Source organism: Archocentrus centrarchus, chromosome 17, assembly GCF_007364275.1.
Source record: "Archocentrus centrarchus isolate MPI-CPG fArcCen1 chromosome 17, fArcCen1, whole genome shotgun sequence".
Taxonomy (NCBI): Eukaryota; Metazoa; Chordata; class Actinopteri; order Cichliformes; family Cichlidae; genus Archocentrus; species Archocentrus centrarchus.
In genome coordinates, this window is record NC_044362.1 from 23948486 (window position 1) to 23972986 (window position 24501).

At 38.5% G+C, this 24501-nt stretch overlaps 1 pseudogene; it reads right to left on the reverse strand.

The window, feature by feature from the left end:
- Positions 1–20548, reverse strand: part of LOC115795892 (unconventional myosin-IXb-like) — a 54740-nt pseudogene extending 34192 nt beyond the window's left edge.
- Between the last annotated feature and the right edge of the window lie 3953 nt (positions 20549–24501).

The window sequence follows — 24501 nt, forward strand, 5'->3', positions numbered from 1 at the left end:
AAATCGATGAGATTCTGTTTGAAAAAACATAAATATGACCGTGAGCTTCCTGACTCTTAAAACAAAGTGACAGATTTTTGATCAAGAACAGATGAACTAAAATTTAATAACACTTTACCTTTGGAATGAGCTGCTTCTGTCGACCGCTTCTACTTTTCCTGTAGGAAAGCCAGACAAAATGAGACCCTATTAAAAAAAAATGTCACATTTTATACAACAAGTCAGACTGTTTAACCAAAAGCCTGCTTACCTTTTCTGCTCAAAATTGGCAAAAATGTCCTCAAATACTTCAAGAGGACATTCATCAGAGCGATCAAAAGAGAATTCCAGAGTCATGCTGGAACTGCAAGAAACAGAGAACCTCTAATTTCATCAGTACAGAACAAGTTCTTATTTTTTTAAGTTGCATGATTGTGCAAAGCCTTTACCACTCTAGATGTTCATCATCCAGTACCATCTGGGTACTCATTTGTCTCATTTGTCTCTGATTCATTCTGCAGCATGACTGCAACTCTAAATGTGCTATTCATGCACCTGTGTATTATATTTACCTGGACAGTTGAGTCACAGAACTACGGAGCTTAAGTATTTCTTTGAGAGACTTGCGGGAGCTTCGTCTTGTAGCCACTGTGGTGACAGTAAAGCAAGTTAGTTGCATATAATTAAAAAAAAAAAAAAAAAAAAATTTCACTCAAAGGATAAAGAAGCTAGATTGTCCGGATAAAGGCTGTAAAACTCATTCAGGGGGAAAAAAAAAAACCCCAAAACAAAAAAAAACAAATAAACAAAATTAACAATGTTGTCCTGTAAAGCAATTCACTTTTTTTTTTTTTTTTTTTTTTTTAAAATAACTGACTACCTACTTAATTCTTTCCGCTGCCGTGACATGTTCTTGAATACTGTGAAGATGCGGATGGCTGCTCGGAGGACACCCCATCTGAACTGTGCTTCTGGGCTGGATGCAACCAAGTGATGCACAAAGGAGCGCTCACTGCTGCGCAGAAGTGATATGACATCGGGTCGCATGTGCTCTGTGTTTTTCTTTCTGAAGTCCTAATGAATAAGAAAAATCATGATCAGTACCCTGCAATACGCAGTTTGTTAGTATTCACAGTATTTACCTGTGTCCGAAACTAAAATCTAACAATACTTCCACAGTTTTCTTTGTGGAGGGAATTAATCATTTACTTGCTTGCATAGATTTTCTGCTTTTTTCCCCACACTTGCTTATCTGACAAGGTTACTGCAAAGCCACGACATGTCACAAGGACCAGGGTGGGTGATGGAGAGTAAGAGCGCGCAAAAAAAAAAAAAAAAAAAAAAAAAAAGGAATTTCACTCCACCTTGATGTGATATTTAACTCTCCCAGCAAAGTGTTTAATCACAAAGGTGGGCTCTGTATCTGGAGATGGTATTAAGTATGGGTTGTCCTGATGCTGCTGCTTTATCTTGTTCAACAGGGTTTTGTCTGTGGCATTAGCGAGGCTGAAGATACACAGAGAGAAAGAAAACAATTCAACATGATATATGGGAATAAACATAACACTGACCAAAGTAAGACCAGATAATAAAGCAACAGCAAGAGAAATTACACATCAAACCATTTTAACTGGTGTTTTATTGCGCAATATAATTATATTTAGAAACAAAAGACTAGGCACATTTACTCAGCAAGTCTGACACATGTTTCTGAATCATGAACTGAGTCAACTATTCCTGTTGTGAAATGTTATAGCCCTGAAAAACAAAACTGAAATTTAATTAAACTCCATTTTAATCAGTGAAAACGCAGCAGTTATATTTCAGTATATTTTTGGTAGCAAAGGACGTGGAAATGGAAATGATGCAGACGTTAACTTTTCTGCTAACAGAACAAGCCTACGGGTACCCATTAGCCCTCATAGAAGTTAGAATTCTTGATAAACGCTAAAGATTAATCCAAATTTTCCATTTTAACTACATTAAGCAATTATTAAATCATTTTGTAAATGTCTTGTTTCTTTTACAGAAATACCAACATTAACAAAAACTAAATGTTAACCTACAACTAAGTGTGATAAACTAAACCTAAATTTTAGTCAAAATAAAATAAAATAAAATTTTGGCTTGATTAAAAAAAAAAATCTAATTGAAACAAGATTTTGTACTTACAAAATAAACTAAAGTAGAACAAAAAAAAATGCGAAAAAGTAAATATTTTTATACAATAAAAAAGACAAAACACCCAAAACAAGCAAACCAACTATGGAGACTAAAGCAAATTAAAAACAACAAATTTAAATTAAAATACATATAAAAACTAATGAAAAATACAGAACTACAATGACACTGCTTCACTTACCTGCTCTCCTTATCCAGCAGGTCGAAGAGTCCGACTGACTTCTTGCTGATCAACTGAAGGCAGCCGCTGTTGTCAGTGAAGCTTATGTTTTGCCAGGTGATCCCCTCTGACACAAACTCTTCCTGGAATTTAAGTAAATCATGCAATTATGCAGTCATGTCAGGTGTTAACATGAATCATTCTACAGGCGCTGCTTATGTAATCAGTTACAACTAATCACTAAATATAGTAAACGTAGTATGTTGTCTGAGTGGTTGAGATTCTTTAATTTGATTTGAAAATAAAGCAAAATGACAATAAAAAAACTGAAAAAAAATGTAGCCATTGAAGGACTTTGATAACTGACTTTATGATGTAAAACATGACATATTTCTGAGTGAAATGCTGTGAATTTAGATAACATATTTTCAGTAAATGTTAGTTAAGTACATGAGACACATAAAATGTCCAGTGTGTCAATTTCATAATGATAAAACTGTAAATTTGTATAAATAAACCTACTTGCTCATGCCTGAAGATGTTCTGGTTGATGTAATACTGCAGTGTCTCATTGGAGTAGTTGATGCACAGCTGCTCAAAACTGTTTGTCTGGAGGTTTTCAAACCCAAACATATCCAGGACACCGATGGACAAAAGCTAAAAACAAAATAGCAAATCCAGACTTTACTTCCTAAACCTAAATAACTTTGAACTGAAGGAAACAACTGGGCAGAGTATGAATTTGGACTTTTAGGGAGAGGAAAAACCAAAAAAAGTGTATGCTTAAAATAAAAAAATAAAATAAATTTAAAAAAAGATAAACAGAATGAGGGGTAAAATTTAATTTAATTTAAATTCTACCTTTATAAAATCTCATTTAAATTTACATTAAATTAACTGCACAGTCCCACTTCAGTGTGTCAGAAAAATGTTAGCACACTGCAACTTCCCCTGCAGCATCTTTGATTTGAATCATGCGACTCACTGGGATGGACTCCTCAATGTCTCGTTTATTCATGGTTGCATGGTTGATGTGAAGGACGATCCAGTCGAACAGAGCACTGTACAAAGATTTGGCCATAGAGTCCCGCATTGCGATGGCCTGAAAGCACAGGAATACCCCAGATCTGCACTTAATATTACAATTTCAAGCTTTGGCCTAGTACTGTTTGTAAAAGATGGACATAACGTTTGGGTCTGAAATGTGAGCCCTTCTTTCTCTCCTGATATGCCACCTCTGCATGTCTTTAGCTTGTTTTCCCCTTCTCTTACCTCTCACCTAGATGGCTGCTCCTCCCTAATCCTGGCTCTTGCCATTACGTCACAGCAAGTGCTTACTCATCATCACCTCTCTAATATTGCAGAATCTTCCCCTTGCAACATAAGTGCCTGACTAGCGCTAAATAAATGAAACTGAAATAAACTGAATGCTGAAGTGCTGGGTCTCAGTTCTCTAAAGGTCTATGGGAGAACCTACGACTTTAGCAAAAACTTTCTTGATGAGTTTAATTTTGTTCATTTTGTAAATCACGGTACCCATCAGAGTGAGAATGGAGGGTAAAGCAGGGCATTTTTTTTTTTACAACTTTCTAGCCACTGAGTGTCGAGCTTCCCTTGGTTTCTTCTCAGATTCAACCATCGCTTCATGGCGACGGTGAAAATGGTGAGCTCGAGGCTTCACGACATCCATCTTTTATATGCAATTAATAATTAGGAAATAGGAATGTACAAAGATTGCAAAAAAAAAAAAAATTGTATTTAAACTTTTTACCTCTTCTAGTGTGTACTGTTGAACTAAGGTGAAATTGGCAGTCATCACTTTTCTCTTGGTCAAAGTATTTACCAGCGGCTCCTCTTTTACCTGTAAATAAAAAGAAATGCATAACTGTTGAGACATTTCTTCAATACTCTGCAAATGATTTATGCCACTAAAATTACAACCAGACAGACTAATGTGTTTATTTACTAACCACACTTTTTGTGTACACTGCGTTCTCATCTGAGCCAGAAGGATTTTATTCAACTAGCATAATACAAGAACTTAACTGTACTTTTCAAGTAACCATTATGAATGCAGCAGTGATGAATGTTTATGTTTATGACCAAACCTTCAACAGGTGTGACAGTGTAGCCAAGACTTCAGGAGGTCCAACCTCCAGGCATGAATTGTCTGCTGGCGGAGTGAATGTGACATTGCCCAAGTACAGGATGGCAGAGAGGATGGAAAATATTCTGCACAGTTGAAACATACACAATTATAGTTGGGAAAAAAAAGCTGGAGTACCTGGAGAGAACATGCAAACTCCACACAGGCCCCAGACTGGAGGGCTAGTTTGACATTTTACAATAAATATGACTAATCCTTTGTTTAAATATCTTACAATATGTAGCAGATACAAGAGTAAAGTGAGTCTGGTTTGAGAAAACAAAAGAATAACCCCTCAGTAATTTATTTTAGAAATGCCAAAACTCAATTTTATTGGCTGTGTTTTTATTAGAACAGAGATTTACTTAAAGTGGGACCTATTATGTGTTCCCTCATTTTCTGTCATTTACACACTGTTCCAGTGTTGGATGTTCCAAGTAATGAGGTCAATGTGCAGGTAATCACTGCGAGTCAAAAGCTCAGGCTTCAGACTGCTCTTAATACTCTGTTACAGATAGATTTAATCTTAATCTAAACTTAATCTTGGCTCAATATGATTTCACCAATAATCTTAATATGGTTATCTCAGCAGACCCCATCATAGATCCTCAGAAACAAAATGTTTGGTGCTCAGACAATGTGTTTTCGAGATGCAGCCAATCAGAGAATTAGCTTAACGGCAGAGGAGTTTAAAATGTCATTTTGCAGACAACTGAGGGCTGCAACAAGGCCCAATATGATAAGATTATTTTGAACTGTGAATCATGCAAAGCTCCTCTAGTACAGTCAACAATAACAATATGCAGCCAGACAAAAGCATAACCCAACCACATATAAAAGTGTCACTTTCATATATTATTACCTCCACCAAGGAGGTTATGCTTCTGGTAGCATTTGTGTGTCATTCTGTCTGTCGAAATGATAGCTCAAAAAGTTTTGACTGAATTCTGAAAAACCATTGTAGGCGTGTAGAGCGGGATCATGTTCATAATCCATTAAAATTTGGCTTACATCCCCCAATGTCTTAAAGGGCAACTTAATGATTTATTTGGTCAGAAATTGAAAATTAAAAAAAAAAAAACATTATAACTTAGAAACTATGATTCTTAGAAATGCACCATATAAAGATTTAAAATATCATGTCATATCTAACCTCTCCATCTAGGTCAATAGTCAGTGTCACGCCACTATTACGGTTTAAAATTGTGAATGTATGTCAAAGTTAATGTGATGGCTAAACATTGCTTCATTGCTGTAAACATTTCAGTGTTGCCTCTGAGGACACCCAATGCTCTTGATAGTTGATATTATTATATTAAGTGAATTTCTCCTCACATAAACGTAAGGAAAAGAGTCCATCAGAATGCAATCCATGAAGCCCTTTATGATTAATTTTAAGTTTTTCCCTTTAAACTTTACTCCTCCTTTTCAAATACTTGCTGTATGTGGCTCTTTGCTTTTATGTGAATGCCTTCTTCTGCAGCTACCAGGTGCTTTTGGAAATAGTTGCAGCATTTTTCTCCTGTTTGACTTGACAAGCTCTGACCTGTTACTGACATCACTGTAGAAAACAGAAACTCTTCGATAGTGTTCAGTTAAATCACACACGCTGTGTACCCGCAGTGTTGTTAGATGAGTAAAACTACTACTAAAAATCAGAAATAAATGCTACAAACGTATATAATGAATGTGCTGTTGTGTCCATAATGAAAAATCTTAGGTAAAAAGAAAACTTTTCCAATATACACAGCTACACGGAATACTTTTACTCAAACCAATTACATTTGAGTTATTTTGATCATTATCATAACCATAGATACCGTTTCTTAGTGGAGGGCAGGAAGCCAACCATCTCCATAGCTTGCTGAAGCCTTTTGTATGCTTGCTTAAGTTGCTCCTCATCATCTAAAAGGAGGTCTTCCTGTAGAACATGCAGAAAAGATATAGATGTTTATGAATGCAGATCATATTGGTACAGACATATATTTGACTGAAACAGTTTGTGAAGCAACATCCATTAACATCTGTAATTTACTTCCCACAGCTGCAGAATGCAAGTCCATGCAAAATCAGGAATACAGAATTAAACCAAACATACAAGTTTGTGTAACACTGTTAATAAATCATGGTGCACCTGACTGAGATGACATGCTTTCTTTATATACATATTTTGTGCCTGAGCAGGTAGATCATGCAGCCCCGTGGTGCCTACGCTGCAGTGGATGACGCTGCATATTTGCACTGGCATGTTTTCATGAGTGAAACTAGGTGATCATGTTGGACTTGAAGCTAACACTGAACAACACGTACAATGAGAGAAGACTTCAACAGTGATTGAGTCTTTTGAATGAATGAATTGTCAGATGGGACAAGTGGCAGGTGTATACACACTAGCTGCTGCACTTGCATTGGGACTGAGTCAGATAAAATTACAATCCATTGCTGCTGCTTCATGGAGGCGCTAACCATGTGCTAATCAATTCCTGTAAGACAGGTGTATCACAATTGTCTGAGACGATGCCACCAATACACGCAAATTCCTGGAAAGGTGTGTGGTGGTGTGTTGGTGACACATGATATACGAAATTCCCAATTCGTGACCATTGGAAGGAATAGCTGTGAATCATATCTGGTAGCACTACTTAAACCATGACGTCATTAAAATATGAAAGCTACTAAAAATAAAAACAGAAATTGGAATCTGTTTATTCACTAGCAGCTGCTTTGACATGCTTCACTCAACTGCAGAGACATTTCAGATCTCTGTGAGTCTGTTTCTATAAATCATATACCACTTGTTTTACCAAATTGATAACATCAAATATAGCACATGTTACACTGATCCCCCAGTCATCTAAATGGCTATTTGAAGAACAAGTTATGCTAATAGCTTCAGAGTTCATGCTCCCAAGACAAACAATCCCATGCTGCAAATTAACTGGTTCATAGTGTCAGTTGTATTTGTGTTGCGGCTTTTGTATTTGACCTAACACCTCTGGTCCACCATAGTGTAGGCTGTATGCTGTAGTGTCACACTATAAATAAAATAACGTAAAAAAAATAAGAGGCTGTACATTAAAGGAAAACTTAAATCATAAGGAAAAAAATACAGTAATAGGATGTGCAACTGGGTAGTATAATTTGGGGGAAAAAGAACGAATTTACAGAATAAAATTATTTGAAAAAAATGTACAGACTGATGTAGTGACAACCGACAACAGCACAAGTTGAATCCGAGCTCATGTTCCAACTAATAAAGCCGCCAGTTACAGCACAAAGTAACCGAATTTTGTCATTAACTCTGGCTCTAACTTTGGGTAACCGGAAGTATAAAACCGTACAGCGGAAGTAACAAACGGGCTTCAGACGAACTGGACACATCCACGAATCTCTGTATGGCGCCATGGAAGAAAAAGCGGCTAGAAGCTGAATTTTTGTCAATGAATAGTAGAAAAATAACAGAAGCACGGACAGAGCTAGCTCGTCAGATAAAACTTAAGGAGTCGAACGTGTATAGAACGCGAGCTTTAAGACTCAGGTTGAAGGTGTTCGAGGAGGAGGAGGAGGAGGAAGAGGAGGAGGCGAACTTAGATGCTCGGTTAAAGCAAGGACTTACGGCTTTAACCAGGTTTTCTCAAAGTGGAGAAAGCCAGGCTTCATCAAACAAACAGGTGAAACCATCCGTGACTCGCGCTACGGATCGAGTAAAAGAGCGACAGCTAAAAGCTGAAATTGCGTCAATCAACCGTGTGTCTACAGCAGCACCGAAAGAGCGAGTTGCTAAGATAGTAACGAGGAGTGTAATTTCACCTAAGATGCCAATTTTGGCAGATCCTCACTGTGGAGGACGTCAGGCTTCATCAAAGAAACAGGTGAAACCATCCGTGACTGACACTATGGCAAAAGTAAAAGAGCGACAGCTAAAAGCTGAAATGGTGTCAGTGAACCGGGCTGCTGCACGGGAAGCGCGAGCTGATGAGAGAGCAATCAGGGAACGGAACTTGGTTAAAGAGCTTCGTGAAAGAACAGCTAAGGAGAAGGAGGAGAGAGCTGCAAAGCTCAGGTTAATAAACGGAAATCAGGCTTCATCAAAGAAAAAGGTGAAACCATCCGTGAGTGGCCTGCAGCATAAAACTGCAGGAAAGGAACCTAATTATATGCGGCCAACTACTGCATCACTCAGGCGGGTGGCTCCACTCAGAGATAATTAGAAGTACCACACAAATCTCCAATCGTCCGCCCATATGTTCCAAGAAAAGGGTTCCAAAAGGAACAGGCTTTCCATTAGATTCAAGAAATGATTGCCTTCCTGTTCCACCACCTCGTCAGACTGGGACACAATTCACCACCCTTCCTCCCATTTGTGCCAACAAACAGGTGCCTAAGGGAACAGGCTTTCCATCAGATTCAAGGAAGAGAATTATGCTCTTGTTCCACCGTATGCGCCTCACTCAATTTGAAGGATGGGCTTACAACAGATGCCAATATCCATTATGTAAAATGTACATATATACAAATATGAATATATGTCAATTTTACCCCCAACCAGTCACAGCAGATGACTGCCCCTCCCTGAGCCTGGTTCTGCTGGAGGTTTCTTCCTGCTAAAGGGAGTTTTTCCTTCCCACTGTCACCAAGTGCTTGCTCACAGGGGGTCCATGTGATTGTTGGGGTTTCTCTCTCATATTCACAACAACAGTTACAATGCAAGGTTACCTTGCATTGTAACTGTTGTGAATTGTTGAGAGTTGTAGATATCGGCCTTTATAAAATATGAAAACTGCTGTAATAACTTATAGCAATAATAAAAAATTAAAAAAAATCACAATAAAAGCAGCGAATACAGTGTCATCCATTCATTCTATTCTGCTTGATTACAGTGGAATTAATAAAATTCCCAAAACTATATAGAATAATAGATTTTCTTTTCTCTGATATATTAGTGGTTGCCTGACAGTAGGTTTGACAAACTAAACAATCATCCTGTGACTTAACGTTTCAACAATTTAAACAATTCCACTCAAACCATTCAGCTGTCAGCATTCACACTGCAGTTTCTTCAGGAAATGCATTCTCAGTTTTATTTTTTATTTTATATGATCCTATTTTAACATTTGTAACTGTGAAATGAATACAAACAGTGGTGTTTGTTTTCTCCATATCTCCATGTACTTAAGAAGGGACACAAAAATGCTGGAGAACACCCAACAAGTACTTCCAGGGCGTGTAACTCCAGCAAACAACAAAATCATAATATGAAGGTAAACTTTGTGAAATAACCAAAGTTGTTGTACCCGAAATATCAGCAGTTTCTGCAGCAGTCAGGTAGGAGACACAGGTTGATTTTTACATGGAATGTGCCATATAGCAGTTTCAGTTACAAACATTTATTAGTTTAGCATGAAACATTCAAATTTGTTCTGTGGTTTAATATTGAGCACAACAAACACAGATGCCTTCAGGGATATGGAGTTTATTTTGAGAAGACAAAAGTCTGGATTTGCCTTAAAAAGCTGCCCTTTTTCTAAAAAATAAAGTATAACAAAGATCAGCTTAGTAATGCCAAGTGTCTCACTAAAGGGATCAGCTGTTGTTCTCAACAGCCTCATCACTGCATAAATTCACTGGAAACAAAGCAACATGTTTCCATGAACAGAATTTCACCAACACTGATGTGAGATTGGATTTTAAACAATCTTGAAATCTGACCCACCACAAACTTAGTGCAAGTTCAGTCATCACATTAAACCAGTGGTTTTCAACCACTGTGCTGAGGCACACTAGTGTGCCGTGGGAAATTATCCAATTTCACCTAATATGCCCTGAGTGTCTGTGCTGTAGCAGTATCACTACTACATCACTAGACTAGATAGCAGCAGGTAGCGAATTGCATTGTACATAGAGACAAGCGAATTAAGCCGCTTTTCCATACGGAACGACTCGCCACAAATCGCAGGGAGTTGAGTCGACCTGTGTTGAGTCGACCTGTGTTTTCCCGTACTCACTCACCCGAGGTTCTAAGCCAGGGGTGGGCAATTCCAGGCCTCGAGGGCCGGTGTCCTGCAGGTTTTAGATGTGTCCCTGATCCAACACACCTGAATCAAATGGCTGAATTACCTCCTCAGTATGCAGTCAAGTTCTCCAGAGTCCTGCTAATGACTTCTATATGTGATTCAGGTGTGTTGGCTCAGGAACACATCTAAAACATGCAGGACACCGGCCCTCGAGGCCAGGAGTTGCGATCCGAGGCCATAAAAAAATGTGACGCGGAGGACAGCCTGCCACTGATTGGCCAGGGAGTGTGGTCACTACCGGAGGCATGAGAGCGACTCCTTCACCAGAATCAAGCGTGCCATTTTTAAAACCCCCACAGCAAGAAACTGGAGGCATGCAAAGCACCGGTTGAATGCCCAGACCGACAGTTTGCAGCGGTAGTTTTGCAACATGAGAGCCATCTGAAACGCACACACAGGATACATATTTGTAACCCTATACTGCGGGCGATCGCCACTAAAGCACCCCTTACCTGCCCCTACTAGCTGAACAGCTGGTTAGCACAGAGCCTGAGGTGGCTGATCAAAGGAACTTTGAATTACCGTAATAACTAAAGGAGAGAGAGACTGAGAGCTGCTGAGGAAGAGCTTTGTGTGTGTCTGTCTTCAATTCGTGCCAGGATATCAGCTCTGTGTTCATCCAAACAGGCACAGGTTTCACATTGAGAGAGTAAAATACACTGAGATTGACATTTTGTACATGCAACTCTTCATATTTCTCAGTGTGGAACAGTGACATCTTTCCCAAATATTATTGCTCTATCAGAATAAGCGCTATATTTCTGTATTCCTGATAACAGAATGCTTTTGGGCAAAATTAGAGTTTGCAAAACACTTAAGTTTTCTGCTATAAGACCACATTGTTGTGGCATTTGTTATGTTAAAGCTGTCTTTTTGAAGTGGACATGTTAAGTGCACTTTTTATTTGAAAGAAGATATATATTATATGATAAAGTTCTTTTTTGTGTTTATTTAATTCCTATTCAAGACACTTTGATAAGAATGACTATATTATTAATATAGGCTACAGAGTATAATTTGTTAACATTTTTGGCTGGTGGCGTGCCTCATGATTTTTTCAATTAAAAAAATGTACCTTGGCTCAAAAAAGGTTGAAAAACACTGCACTAGTCTCCACTTTCTCTTTCACTGCTGCTGTAAACCCTGTGGATCAAAGGTACCTGCTTGAGGTAGAGATAATCCTGCGGCTTTAGGAGGTAAAACTCTTCTCGCTCGTCTGTGGATGCGCCCATCAGCAGATAGTAGAACACATGAAAGTTCCTGCATGACAGAAGTCACAGAAGTATATGCAATTTTCACTTCAACTTTCTTATTGACTGAATGCTTTACTGCACTATGGTTGAGTTACACTGAGCCTCCTCTGTATTTTTTTTTTTTTTTTTTTTTTAGGGACGAGGATTCATATACAAACTGGTGACAGATCAGATTTATTTCCAAGAATTATTTTAATCTTGTATTCTGTTTGAGTCTTAATTATACCTCTCACTCTTATCTCTGGTCACAAGGCGGCATTTTTCCAGGAGGTACTTCTCAACAACCGCCCTACAAAAGACACAAAGGAAGGGAATGTCAACAAAACCCATTAAGCTACAGTCGTTTTCTGCATTGTCTTATTATGACACTGGAAGAAAAACTGCACTGAAACAAATATATTAACACAGTTAACTTTGAAGAGACACTAATTGAGTAGAGTTGGTCTGTGAAAAAAACAAAACAAAAAACCAATACAAGTTTACCCTCTGATGACGCCACTTTCCAGGTAGTTGAGTTGGATGAACTTCCCAAAGCGACTGGAGTTGTTATTCTTTGTAGTCTTGGCATTGCCAAAGGCCTGTTTAAAACATGAGGAACATCAGTTTTTACTAGAACAAACAGACAAATTTGTAGGCTTGGTTTCCACAGACACTGGCATCCAAATGATGCAATACAGTACATAAAATAAAAGTGGGCAGGATTAAAAATATACAAATATACAATGGAGTAGTTAAAAAGCAAATATACACCTTCATTTAAAAAAAATAATTTTTTTTTTCTGCAAATATCTGACCTGTTTGGCTCAGAGTTGTCACTAACAGCAGGTTACAATTCAGTCATTTTGAGATTCACCTCTATTAAAGGCATGATTAAATGGGCATGAGCATTAAAAACAGGAGCTCACTGAAGTCATGTTCTGCTCATGTGTTAATAAAAAGAGGAGATTTACTGTCATTTAAGTCCCAGTTCCTTCTTTGACAGCTGGCATTTTCTGCCTGCTGTTGCTCAATCTTACAACAGTTTATCCAAAACTGAAAGCTATCCTAAGAACTGATTAATTCACCCTTTTAAATTCATCCTGTTTCACCAACATCAGCTGGTTCCTATACCCGTCTTTAACAGTTTCATATTATTACAAATTAAACTAATATTTATTTCCAGCCCTAGAGCAAATTTTATGACCGCTCTCATAGCTGTAAGCATGCTTCTTCTCTGACATGATGTATTTATACACAATACTGTAACAGACTCCTGCTATTAAAAGTCACAGATAAGTGACAAAGAAATACAAGCCGTTATTAGCTGCTGCTCACTGATCCAGGCCAGCGTCTAAAGCAGGGGTGTCAAACATATGGACTGTGCCTGGCAAGAGTTCCAATCTGGCCCCCTCGCAAAGTATAAATGTTTACTAAAAGGAGGCCAGAATATTGGGGCTTTTCACTGAATGGATCATGACATGAGAGAGACAAAGAAAGACTTTTCAAACCATTCATTTCAGCAAGGTCAGAGATCTATAGTCAGTTTGACAGTCTTAAAGACAAAGGCATTATTCATGGTCTACTATACCACTTCCAAGTAACACGGTAAAAGCCAAGTGTCTGTGTCACAGGATTTTCTTTTCTTTTTTTTTTTGAATTGATGACAGTGGCATTTCATTTTAATAACAATAAAGTGAATGTGTGGTAAACATGGGCACTGTACCTTGTTTTTTCTTAGAAATCTCAGGCTGTTCATCTGTATTGTAACTGGGCGATGTTTTCAGGAATTACTTGACTTCAATTACTTACTTACATGAAGGTGTTTTTTTTTTTTTTTTAAATGGGTAGTGATACAATGTTTTTTCTAATCGAGCCAAATTTAGATAAGTGTGCGGCGCCTGAGGCACACAAACTAAAGTGAGTCTGACACCCCTGCTCTGATGATACAGTTGTACTACTTCATTCCAACATTGGCTCGGCTGATTGTCGTGTACTAACAGATCAGAGCAACGGTTCTGACAGTGAGCCACACATGCACACGGTACTGATCTGATCACATTGCACACAAGTGCACTTCTGTAAATTTTGAGGTATTCTCAAAAATCAGTGATTAGTATGAAATTTAAAAGGGAAAGCCAATTTCACATAAAGAACAAAGATGTCTAAAGCATGCTGGTGGATGAAATGGTGGTGGTGGTGGTGATAGGCATGTGGAGAGAAAAAAAGTTGGTATGTGGTATACGGAAGAAAAACTCAGTTTAGGGACCTGATCCCTTGAACACAGGGAGCATTTTCTATCATAACACTGACAAATACAGGTGGTGTAAAGTGATCACTAGTGATTAAAAGGCAGTACAAAAATGACAGTTCTCACCTTAAACCACAAATCTCTGAACATAACAAATACTAAGCATTCTTCCTCATCCTTCCTCAATTATACACTGGCTTTCTAAATGTGCACTCAATTGTCAAAGCATTGAGAACTCCTGGTATGCAGAAAAAAGAAGCTGCTCCTTTACAGATATAAAGATATTAAAGGTACTAATTCAGGTAGATTCAGGTTGATTACTATGAATTACCACAATGAACAGTTACCACAGTCGGAAATACCAGAAGTGAATAAAGACATAATGGACAACTATTTTTCACACTGATGAACTGCAAATGTGAGGATTAACAGTTTACACTCGACATACAAGCATAATACAAGTTGGTAATAATAATGATTTTAAAAAAACAAACATTTTGCACTGGCTAATTTTTCTTTCATTCAGTTTTGTGGAACTCCAACCCATGAGCAAACAGTTTATGACTGTTGTCAACATTGAATTAAATATGACTTTTATTATGTCAAAAACACTAATGTTTTTATTTGACTAAGTGCATGCTCATGCTACAGTACTATTTGGGCTGTTCATGTTGTTGGCAAACTTCTAGACTTAATCACACTGACTAAAATAAAACCGAGTGGCAGATGTTGTTTATATGCTAAAAATGGGTCATTTAGCCTGTTGCTAGACATGCATGAATCAGTTTTTGCAGATACAAAGGAGATGTTACTGTTGTGATATAAAAATTGCATGGTGCTTTTATACATTGCTATAAATGCTAAGAGCAGGTCATTTTAGCCTGTTGCTAGGTGGTTGTAGGCAACTTGACATAATATCTGATTTACATAAAAACCTTCAAGGGGTCTAAGATGTTCCTGTGTGCCAAGTTTGTTTGCTCAGCTCCCGATGATCTAGAAGGAGTTCATGGACCAATAACCCCCACACAGACAGATGTGTACATCATGTAAAATACATTGAGCACATCATCTAAACTCTCTTGAGGCCCCTCAGATTTACCTTCTCTTCTTGAATCGGCCACAATTCCCACGCTAGCAATGGCTGGCCTTGTTCATATTTACCAGTGAACACCTAAATGTTGCAGTTGCTGACTTGCAAATCAAATTAAGTAATGCAACCCCTGCCAAATGGACTGTGGAATACTTAAGCAGAAATGGGATAGAGAACAGCTTCAAATAATCTGTAATCTCCCTTGATATGTAGACTTGTGAAAATCCATGATCCATGGTCATGGATTGAAAGAGTGCCTTTGTGAGAGAACAGAGGGATATGGCGAGAGATATTTTGCTCAGACCTGCCCGAGCCTGTTTTGACAAGTTCTTGTTTCTGTTCTCTCCGTGGAGTTCCCTTCAAGACAACGCCCTGCGCATTCCCCCGTGGAACTCAGTGATTATGTTCTTGATCATGAATAGCTAACTAATCTGTCATTCACCATTTCTGATCAGTGCAAGGTTTCATCACCTACTGACTAATGACTGCAGATTATTTTCCTGATGCAAAGATAAAGAATCTGACATGAATAGCCGAGACCAGAGCTATGTGTACTTTCCACTAGGTGCAGACAACAAGTGAGATAACATTTATTGTTACAAGACAGAGAACAGAAGCCCCAAGTTTTTCAGATTTTAGACAAAAAAGAACAAGTCTTGAAGTGTGACTCATGAACACAAGGAAATCCCAGCAGCTTAAGTACACAACAGTAAGAAGCCCATATAACAGATTAACATCAACTGATCCTGATTACTATAGCAACAGTGCTCTTTTCCTGCAGTAACCAGGCCTTCTCTGGTTAAAAACTGTGGCGTGACATCTCAGACTTAAGTAAATCTTCCCAGTTAAAAAAATAATAAAAAACAACAGATAAACGCCACTCTCTTTCCTCAAGCGAAATCTGTGATTCCCCAGAAGGCTTTTGGGAAAACAGCACAGAACACTACAAAGGTGGTAAACTGTTTCAAGAAGAAACTTGCTTGACTTGTTCAGAGTAAAGAAGAATCCATATTTAGTAACTGTCCAATGAAAAGCTGTCCCTCTGGATTCTATTTGCATGTGGGTATGTGTGTGTATCATCAGAAACAAAGTGGGCTTATAGCCTTTGTGTAAGAGGTTAGTTGCTGTACTGCTAAAGAGATAAAGCATGTATACATGAACTCAAACCAAGTGTTTCTACATATTTTGGTACCTGTAAGAGATTTAAGTGGAGGCCTCCCTCCAACTCAGTGACCTGCTCTCAGTCCTTAAGCAAATAAAACACATACTTTGATAAGTTTAAAAGAGTAAAATCATTTGGCCTAGTTTCATGTCTGCTGTCTCTTAAAAGTATGGTGCAATTGTGCAACAGGCAAATGAAACAGAAAGCAAGGGGGAAATATGCTATTATTCATTTACACGGCTACTGCAGCACAACTCTGGTGTGACAGAACCAACAAAAACTGCAGTGAAACTACAGCTGTGGGTTAAAAAAGTGGGAATTCCCAGCCAGCAGACACTGTTTTACTTTCTGGTGCCTTCCCATTTGGGAAATTGTTTGAGTTACATGTAAATCCCTATATGAAAGACATTTTGCAAAACAAAGACTAGTGTATTACAAATCACAAACAAACAAACAAACAAACAAACAGTGCTGCTCATTTGTTGTCCTATTCAAATGAAAAATGTATTAAATGGCTCTTCAAAGCTTTTCACAAATAAATCATTGCAGCAACATCCTTTAAAGCTGAGCTTTTTTGTGGTCATTCCTGATTAAGCTGAGGTTTTGATGGCAGTAAGTGCAATTACAAGGGAGTAGTTTCATTATTTGCAACTTTCTGTTTTTGATTTGCCTAAAAAAGGATACAAAAACAAAAACAGAAAAAAAAATATCACTTTCTTCAATCAGAAAACGCATAACAGCACAGGTCAGACTCAAACCAGAAGCAGCCTTTCCACTTGAGTCATGCTACTCTCAGCAGGCTGCAGCAGAAGCAAATGATTAGCTTTGCTCTGCCAGTGAGATCATCAAGTATTCTCTCAACCAGCGGTTTTAAACATGCGGCCCAGGGGCCAGAACTGGCTCGATAAAAGGTCCAATTTGCCCCACTGGATGGCTTTGCAAAGTGTGAAAATCACAAAGAATCCATTAATTTACTTGAGTTTTTTTTTTTTTTTTTTAAATGTTCTTCTATTGCTGGTGTACCGTTACTAGATAGGAGTTAAAATGGAAACTTAAATGCATTTCTTGATCTTGACAACTTGACACAGGCCTAGAGACTGGCTAGCAACCCCCTGGCGACCTCTGGGAAAATATATGTATTCCCCAACCAGCTGGTGAGTGGTTGCTGGAGGTTGCTGGCTGTTTCCAAATTAAATCAGTTGCAACAAGGGTGATTACTTTGGTTGCTAGCAGATTGCATACTGACTTGCCTGCAAACATTTCTCATTTGATCTCTGAGCAAAGGTGAAACTTGAACAATTGCAAAGCAAACTGGAATGAGACTGTACACCATCAAAGTAAAAGTTGTGCCTCACTGCTGCAACCAACACATTTTAAAAAGTGCAACTTTTACTCTGAAGGTGAATGGGTTAGTTTCCATTTTGCGTCAAACTCTTCACAGTTTCATCACTGCTTGGAAAATAGTTGGTGACTGTTTGCAGACAAGTTGGCATCTTCCATGCAAACTATGAGTGGCCGCAGCAGTCAGCTCAGTCAGCTAGCAACCACACCAATCGTAAGGAGGTTTTCGGTGTAGGACCTCTTTGTGACTAAATTCACCTTACAACTGCTAGCAACCACTTGTCAACCGGTTGCAGAATACACACTTTCCCCTAGAGACTTGTGGTTGCCAGGGAATCACTGATTGTGGATTTATATTTCTGTGTTAATGCCATGCCATAGGTACATTGTAAGTGCAGTGGCTCCACATGTAAGAAATTCCTAGAAACATGAGTGATCAAGCAGACTCCACACAGAAAGGTGGCAGACTTGAACCAGGAAACTTCTTGTTGTAAGGTGACAGTACTAACCACTGCACCACCCTGTTTGAAGCAAAAACACCATTGCTCTCAAGGTTTTATGCCTTTTTGTGGTCTGTAAACTGTAATTAGCCTAATGATGTAGTCTATAGATATATGCATATATTCAAAAATATAACTGTTTTCCCACATTCATTAAGACATCTAATGCTGTTAATCTGTTTTACATCTCATAAAATGGAAGAATTAACTGATTTCTGGCGTGTGGTTGCAATGTTTTAAGATCTTGGCCATGGCCGAGGTAAAGGTTTTGACTGTATTTTAGTGCATGTTACAGTGGTTTTACTGGTGTGGCCCACTTTGGGCCCGTCAGACTGGGCGTTATGTGGCCCATGAACTAAAATGACATCTCTGCTCTAAACCAACCAAAGCCCAGGTGTGTCAACCATTCAAAACAAGCATGGTATTTGGGGTTTCCAGTACAAGCTGGAAACCCCCAAATAACAAGCTTGGTTGCAAAAAAAAAAAAAAAAAAAAAGAGAAAAAATTGGATTACAGGTGGAAATACTGCAAATATGTTTTCAGTAAAAGAAGAAAAATGCATAAGTAGATAAGTATGCTCTGTTCTCAGTGAGATTTAAGATAGGATATAAAGTGGCCTACAGCCAGCGATAATTTCCCATGACAGAAAAGGGTTTAGCCTAATGTCACCAAGCAAGAAAAGGTTTTGTTCATTCAGTTTGCAGTGATTTTAAGCAGAAAATACTGACAGTGATAAAATTTTACAGTTAAAGCAGAATCAATCAACTTGCTGAACTGGTGTTTAATTTGGTGTTTAATGTTTTTAATAAAAAAAATTAATTAGTGATTCGCGGTTGCTTTTCTCTGTTTTATGGCAGTATAAATGGCCTCTTATTTGTGTTTTGGGCTGTGACTCATGAAGCAATAATGTGTACTTCAGTGTTTCTACGCCTAAACAGTTAGAGTTGATCTCTATCAGATAACAAACAACACCAAAAGGGAAACCCTTTGAGGTCTTGTTGCCTCTCTGGGGGTCTGGACTGCTCCAACTTTTCTGATATCAGTGGTTTCAGCTACTTTACATCACTGTGACCTACCTCTAACACCGGCCCAGACCCGAGGATGGTCCTTTCCAGTCCGCTGGAGTACGTTCTCTGGCTGAGTGCAGTCAAGCAGTGAATGAGATAACTGCTGCTTTCAGTCTTCCCTGAGCCACTCTCACCAGATATCACAATACACTGGTTAGCCTGCCTGTTCAGCATAGCACGGAAAGCCACGTCTGCTATGGCAAATATATGAGGGCTGAGTTTGCCCAGCGGCTGGTTCTGATACATTTTGACGTACATGGGGTTGTAGTAAACAGGCAGGAACTTATTGGGGTTGATGGCGATGAGAATCTTGTTGGCATAGGTGTAAATTCTGTGCTTGTAGAAGCGTTGGCGTAAAACCTCCAGAACACTCTCTTCAGTCAAAGTGGAGAGGTTGCAGAGATCATCACACTCTGCTCTAGAGATCTGTGCTTTGCTCCCACCATTGCTGATCTGCTGCTGCAGGATAAAGTAGTAGCCTTTGCTCTGAGGGTGCCACCTGTGTGCCTCTGTGGGCCACAGCAGGACTATCTCCAAAGGGCAGTCCCCTGCCTTCAACAGCCTCTCCTCTCCTCCGCTCTCCCTGACCTCCAGCAGGCTGTATGTCTGGCTGGGGTCCAGGCCCAGTGTGACCACAGTGTTGTGGATGATCGATGCCACAGTGTCCCCAACACTGACCTGCAGGGGACAGTAGGCAGCTGTGTCATATGACACCCTGGGGTAGATCTGCACAACACGGGCCTCTTCATCATGCTCAGGGGCCGCAGGTCCATCTGTAGTGCTCATCCTGACGATCAGATAGGTGTCAGCATAACTCACAGCCCCAAATCTCTGCAGGCGTCCACTGTTTAAGCACACACATTCAAAACCAGGAAAAGAAACGCACATTTTTTTTTGTCAGAAAACAACATTGTTTGCTTAATTTCCCACCATTCCCATCAAAGCCCCCAAGTAAACATCCACGCAGGTAAACAGCACTAAGCGCTCGAAAGAAATGAGATGCCAAAACAAAAAACAAACAAACCCCAAAACAAGTCTCACCTTTTGAGGAAAATCACTCATTTAATCTTTAAAAGCCGAAATACCGCAGAAATCCAAAAGAAGAGGACGATCTCTGCACCTCCGTTTGGCGCTAACTCCTATCACACAGCTTGTAAGGAGGAATAAAAAGCACCTTCACCTGAATTTTCCAGTAAAAGCGAGCCTAGAAACTGTTAACAAGACTTTTAAATGAAGAAGAAAAAACAGTTTCCCAGCAGCTCGGCGTCGTTGTTCCTCTTGTATATCGCAGCTTGGTTTAGAAACTTGGGATTTACGTCTCCGCGTCGTCCTGGCCGGAAAGTTAGGTTAACATTACTTCCTACATTTGTCCACACACATCAACAGTAACACACCCGTCGACGTGCGGACGGAAATAAACCGATATAATACTTCACTGACCTGTAAAATATATTTTTTGATCAACAGCAGGTACAATCGCTGTGGAAAAAAAAAAAAAAAAAAAGACGAGAATGAAAAAATAGAGTAGAAGAAGTTGATAGACTGAGTGAGAAGTTTAATTGTCCCAATTTGTCTGTACAGGTGAGCTGTGGGGTTTCAGCTCCCCCTAGAGGAAAATTAGAATACTACAATTACCTCGCACCACTTTTATCAGTAACCAATCATATCTGTGTTTACACTACTTCTGACTTTCTTTTCTTTTCTTTTCTTTTCTTTTGGCTAAATACTTTAAATTTGTATTAAGAAAACAGTAACTGATGCATGTTTCTGTACCTGTTTAATCCTGGAATAATTTAAAGATTCTTTTCACTGTTTAAAAAAAATCCACATACTTGTTCCCCTGTTCAGACCCTTAATGATCACATTTTAAAGCCATTTAAAAAAAATTCAAACACCAAATATATGATTAATAATGAAATGAAAAATAATCTGTAATTAAAGCTGCTGGTGGTGCATGTGGGGGGGCTGATTTAGCTAAAGAAAACTACTGATCACATAAATGGCTGCTGTTGTCTCACATTAAGTTTGAGTCTTTATTTAAACTAGCTGAATAGGCAAATGTTATGCTTGACTTTTTTTCTTTTTTTTTAACATTTTGCATCCATTCTTTAGTTTAAGTTAAAACAATGCAGGAATGGAAGAACTCACACTGTGTACTAAAAGTAAAAGTCTAATAATTAATGTCACAATATTTTATTACAAGTAAAAACTAGAACAAAATTAGAACTTATTGTTTAGTTGGCTATCAAGCGCTACACAAAAGTCTCAGACAACCCCTCATTTCTTTACATTTTGTTAGGAAAATGGGAAATAGGTGCACCAATTTATTAAAACAAATGCACAGCCAGAGAATATTAGGCAACCACAGTTTGACAGATAGTTTATATTTAGTTATGTGGTTTAGTTGCCAACCACAGGGGGCCAGGCCTGATCCAAGCTATTTTTTTTTCTTTTCTCAAATGTGACTTTTTTGTGAAAAAAAAATTCTGCTGATTGCATCTGTTTGGTTCTAAAAAATTATTTAAATTACTTCAGAACTAATATCTAAGAGCTCTTAGGGTAAGTCTTTCTTTCATTAACTTGACATAAAATGTTTCATTGAGTCAGAAGCCCAAAAGATTAAAAACAAAAACAAACGCCCCCCTCCCCTGCACTGTTTTAATCTTTAATGATGTTCTGTGTTTCATAAGTACCATAACTACCTCTAAAACTAAACTCTTTTAAATCTTTTACAGACCATTCAAATAAAAGAAAACAAAATGATAACCAAGAACACAAAAATAATAAGATAAAAAAATGAATTGCAGTTTATGGAAATTAGATGAAAGCAGTTAATCAAACTGCTATTAAAAATGAAGCAAAAACATGATTTTTAACAAAAGAACTTAAAAATAATACTTACAGATCATGAATGAACCCAGAGTTTTTTTTTTCAGAATATTACGCTGTTAGTACAGAAAAGTATGAAATTAATTTCATTAATCTACTGATGATTAATATACACTTAAACTGACAAGAATGCCTAGAAATTAGGTTATATTCTACTTGAATATATATATATATATATATATATATATATATATATATATATATATATAATTTCATCTATACACACACACACACACACACACACACACATCAGTCAGCAACCAGCTCTTACTTTACTTGACTAAATTAAAAATAAAAAGCATTACATGTGCATTATTAAGCAAATCAGCCTTTTTTTCCTTGGTTAAGCCCATTGTCTGCTAAATTAAGAGTGGCGCAGAGGTGTGCACATTTAAATTAAAGGTGAAATCATAAAAATTGAAATGTGCCTGTGACGTGCAACTGTATGCAAAATAATGTGTGCATAAAGTTCATAAAGGAAACATAAAATGGGACTTTTTACAGCTAAACTTAAGTTAATGAATCACCGGTGTTACTCCAAATAAACTGGAGCATGTTTTACGTCACCTGCTCAAACACGCTTCAGTTTATTTGACTTCCTTGATGTTTGGCAGTTTCTCGGGAAGAGAAAGCAGAGGGTGCGTCCTTTTTTAGATGCACCTTACACCCTTTGCAATGCTCCCTTGTTGTTTACAGTAGCTGCGCACCACCTGTTGTGAATGAATGAAAATCTATATGAAATTTTATTGCATTTTTTTGAGTAGGCTCTATTTATTTTTGCACAGCTCAGCAGATTTTTTAATGAATGAGCCCACAGTCAGACGGCCCAAGGTGAAAAGTAATTTTTCACACGGCACCTCAACAACTGAGGACGTCCAAAATCAATAACATGTCTTGTGATGATCAGTTTTGCTTATGCTAATGCAGGGCCTGTCCATTCAGGTATATAATGACTGCAGAGGTGTTGGAGCCGGTGTATCCCAATTTGGTGAAGACGCTTGGAGACACGCTGACAGCTTATTATCGTGTGAGGAATGAAGAGAGGCAACGTAAAGTGTTACTCAGCACAAATCAGCTGCTGTTGATAGCGACTACCTGCAGAGGCAGCCAGATTCACCCACACAGGGAGACAAATTAGGACACACACACACACACACACACACACACACACACACACACACACACACACACACACACACACACACACACACACACACACACACACACACACACACACGCTGGATGAATGAGCACACATAATCTCTTTATGTCATCATTTTTCTTGAAATCCTGCTGCCGAGCGCGGTGATAAACATGTTTGCGGTCATTTCTCCTGCATTGTGTTCGTTTTGATGGAATATTGATGGCATCCTTGTTTATGCTGATGATCATTAGGTGTCACTCTTGCTCCTGCTGGACTGAGCCAGTTCTGCAAAGACACACTGAATCCAGTTCAGTAGGCACATGAGTACACACCCCAGAAAACGGTGGTGCTTTGACATCTTGTCAAAGCACCTACTTTGACAAGATGTGGTACTATTTTTAAGTTCTGCAAAGTAAAAAAAAGAGTGCAAATTTGACACAGCAGTATACTTATGACTGAAATCAAGAGCAAAAACCCCACCTGAAACTGAGATATGGTACTGAAAATCCACTGAGAATTAGGGCTGAGCAATTCACCCTGACTTGAACTTCTGTCATCCATCATTGCCCCTTTTCTTCTTCTTCTTCTTCACAAACCCTCCATAAATCTGAAGAACTTTATTACCTTCCAATTTGTCTGGACATGTAAAGTCTTTTACAGCATTCCTCTTTGTTTTACAGTGCAGGGGCTTTTTCATCCCATGCATCCGTTTTCCTCCCTCAGCTCTCAGTGTGGGGACAGCCAAGATTCTCAGGTATGCAGGAGTTCATTCTTTCATGTCGGACACTGAACTTAGCCACTGTGAACAATTCCCTTCTTTTACATAATGCTCACTAATGAGCTAAGTTCTGCATCTTCAGAAAACTCAGCCCAGTGTGTGCTGTCTGCAGCAGGAAATCTGAGCTCGGTGTATCTCGTTCTGCAAGAAAAAGAATCTTCATACAACTTATTATATTACAGAGGTTTTATTTATTTATTTATTTTTAAATGGAGCTCACAGATTAATAATGCCTGCTGCAGAAAACCACCAGCTGCTTTCACGCAGTGATTCATCCAAATGAGAACTCCAGACTTGCTGCAAAGAACACAAGCAATTCACTCATCAAAACAAACTGTGTCACTCTAATATATTACGACATAAGATGAGTGGGTTGGCCAAAGATTTAGAGCACATTTTACATTCACATACAATAAATGAATAGCTCTTGTCATGACTTGCATATTAATAAACCTCTCAGCTCGTATTAGTACGATTACAACAATGTAATAATACTCTTCTACAAATGAA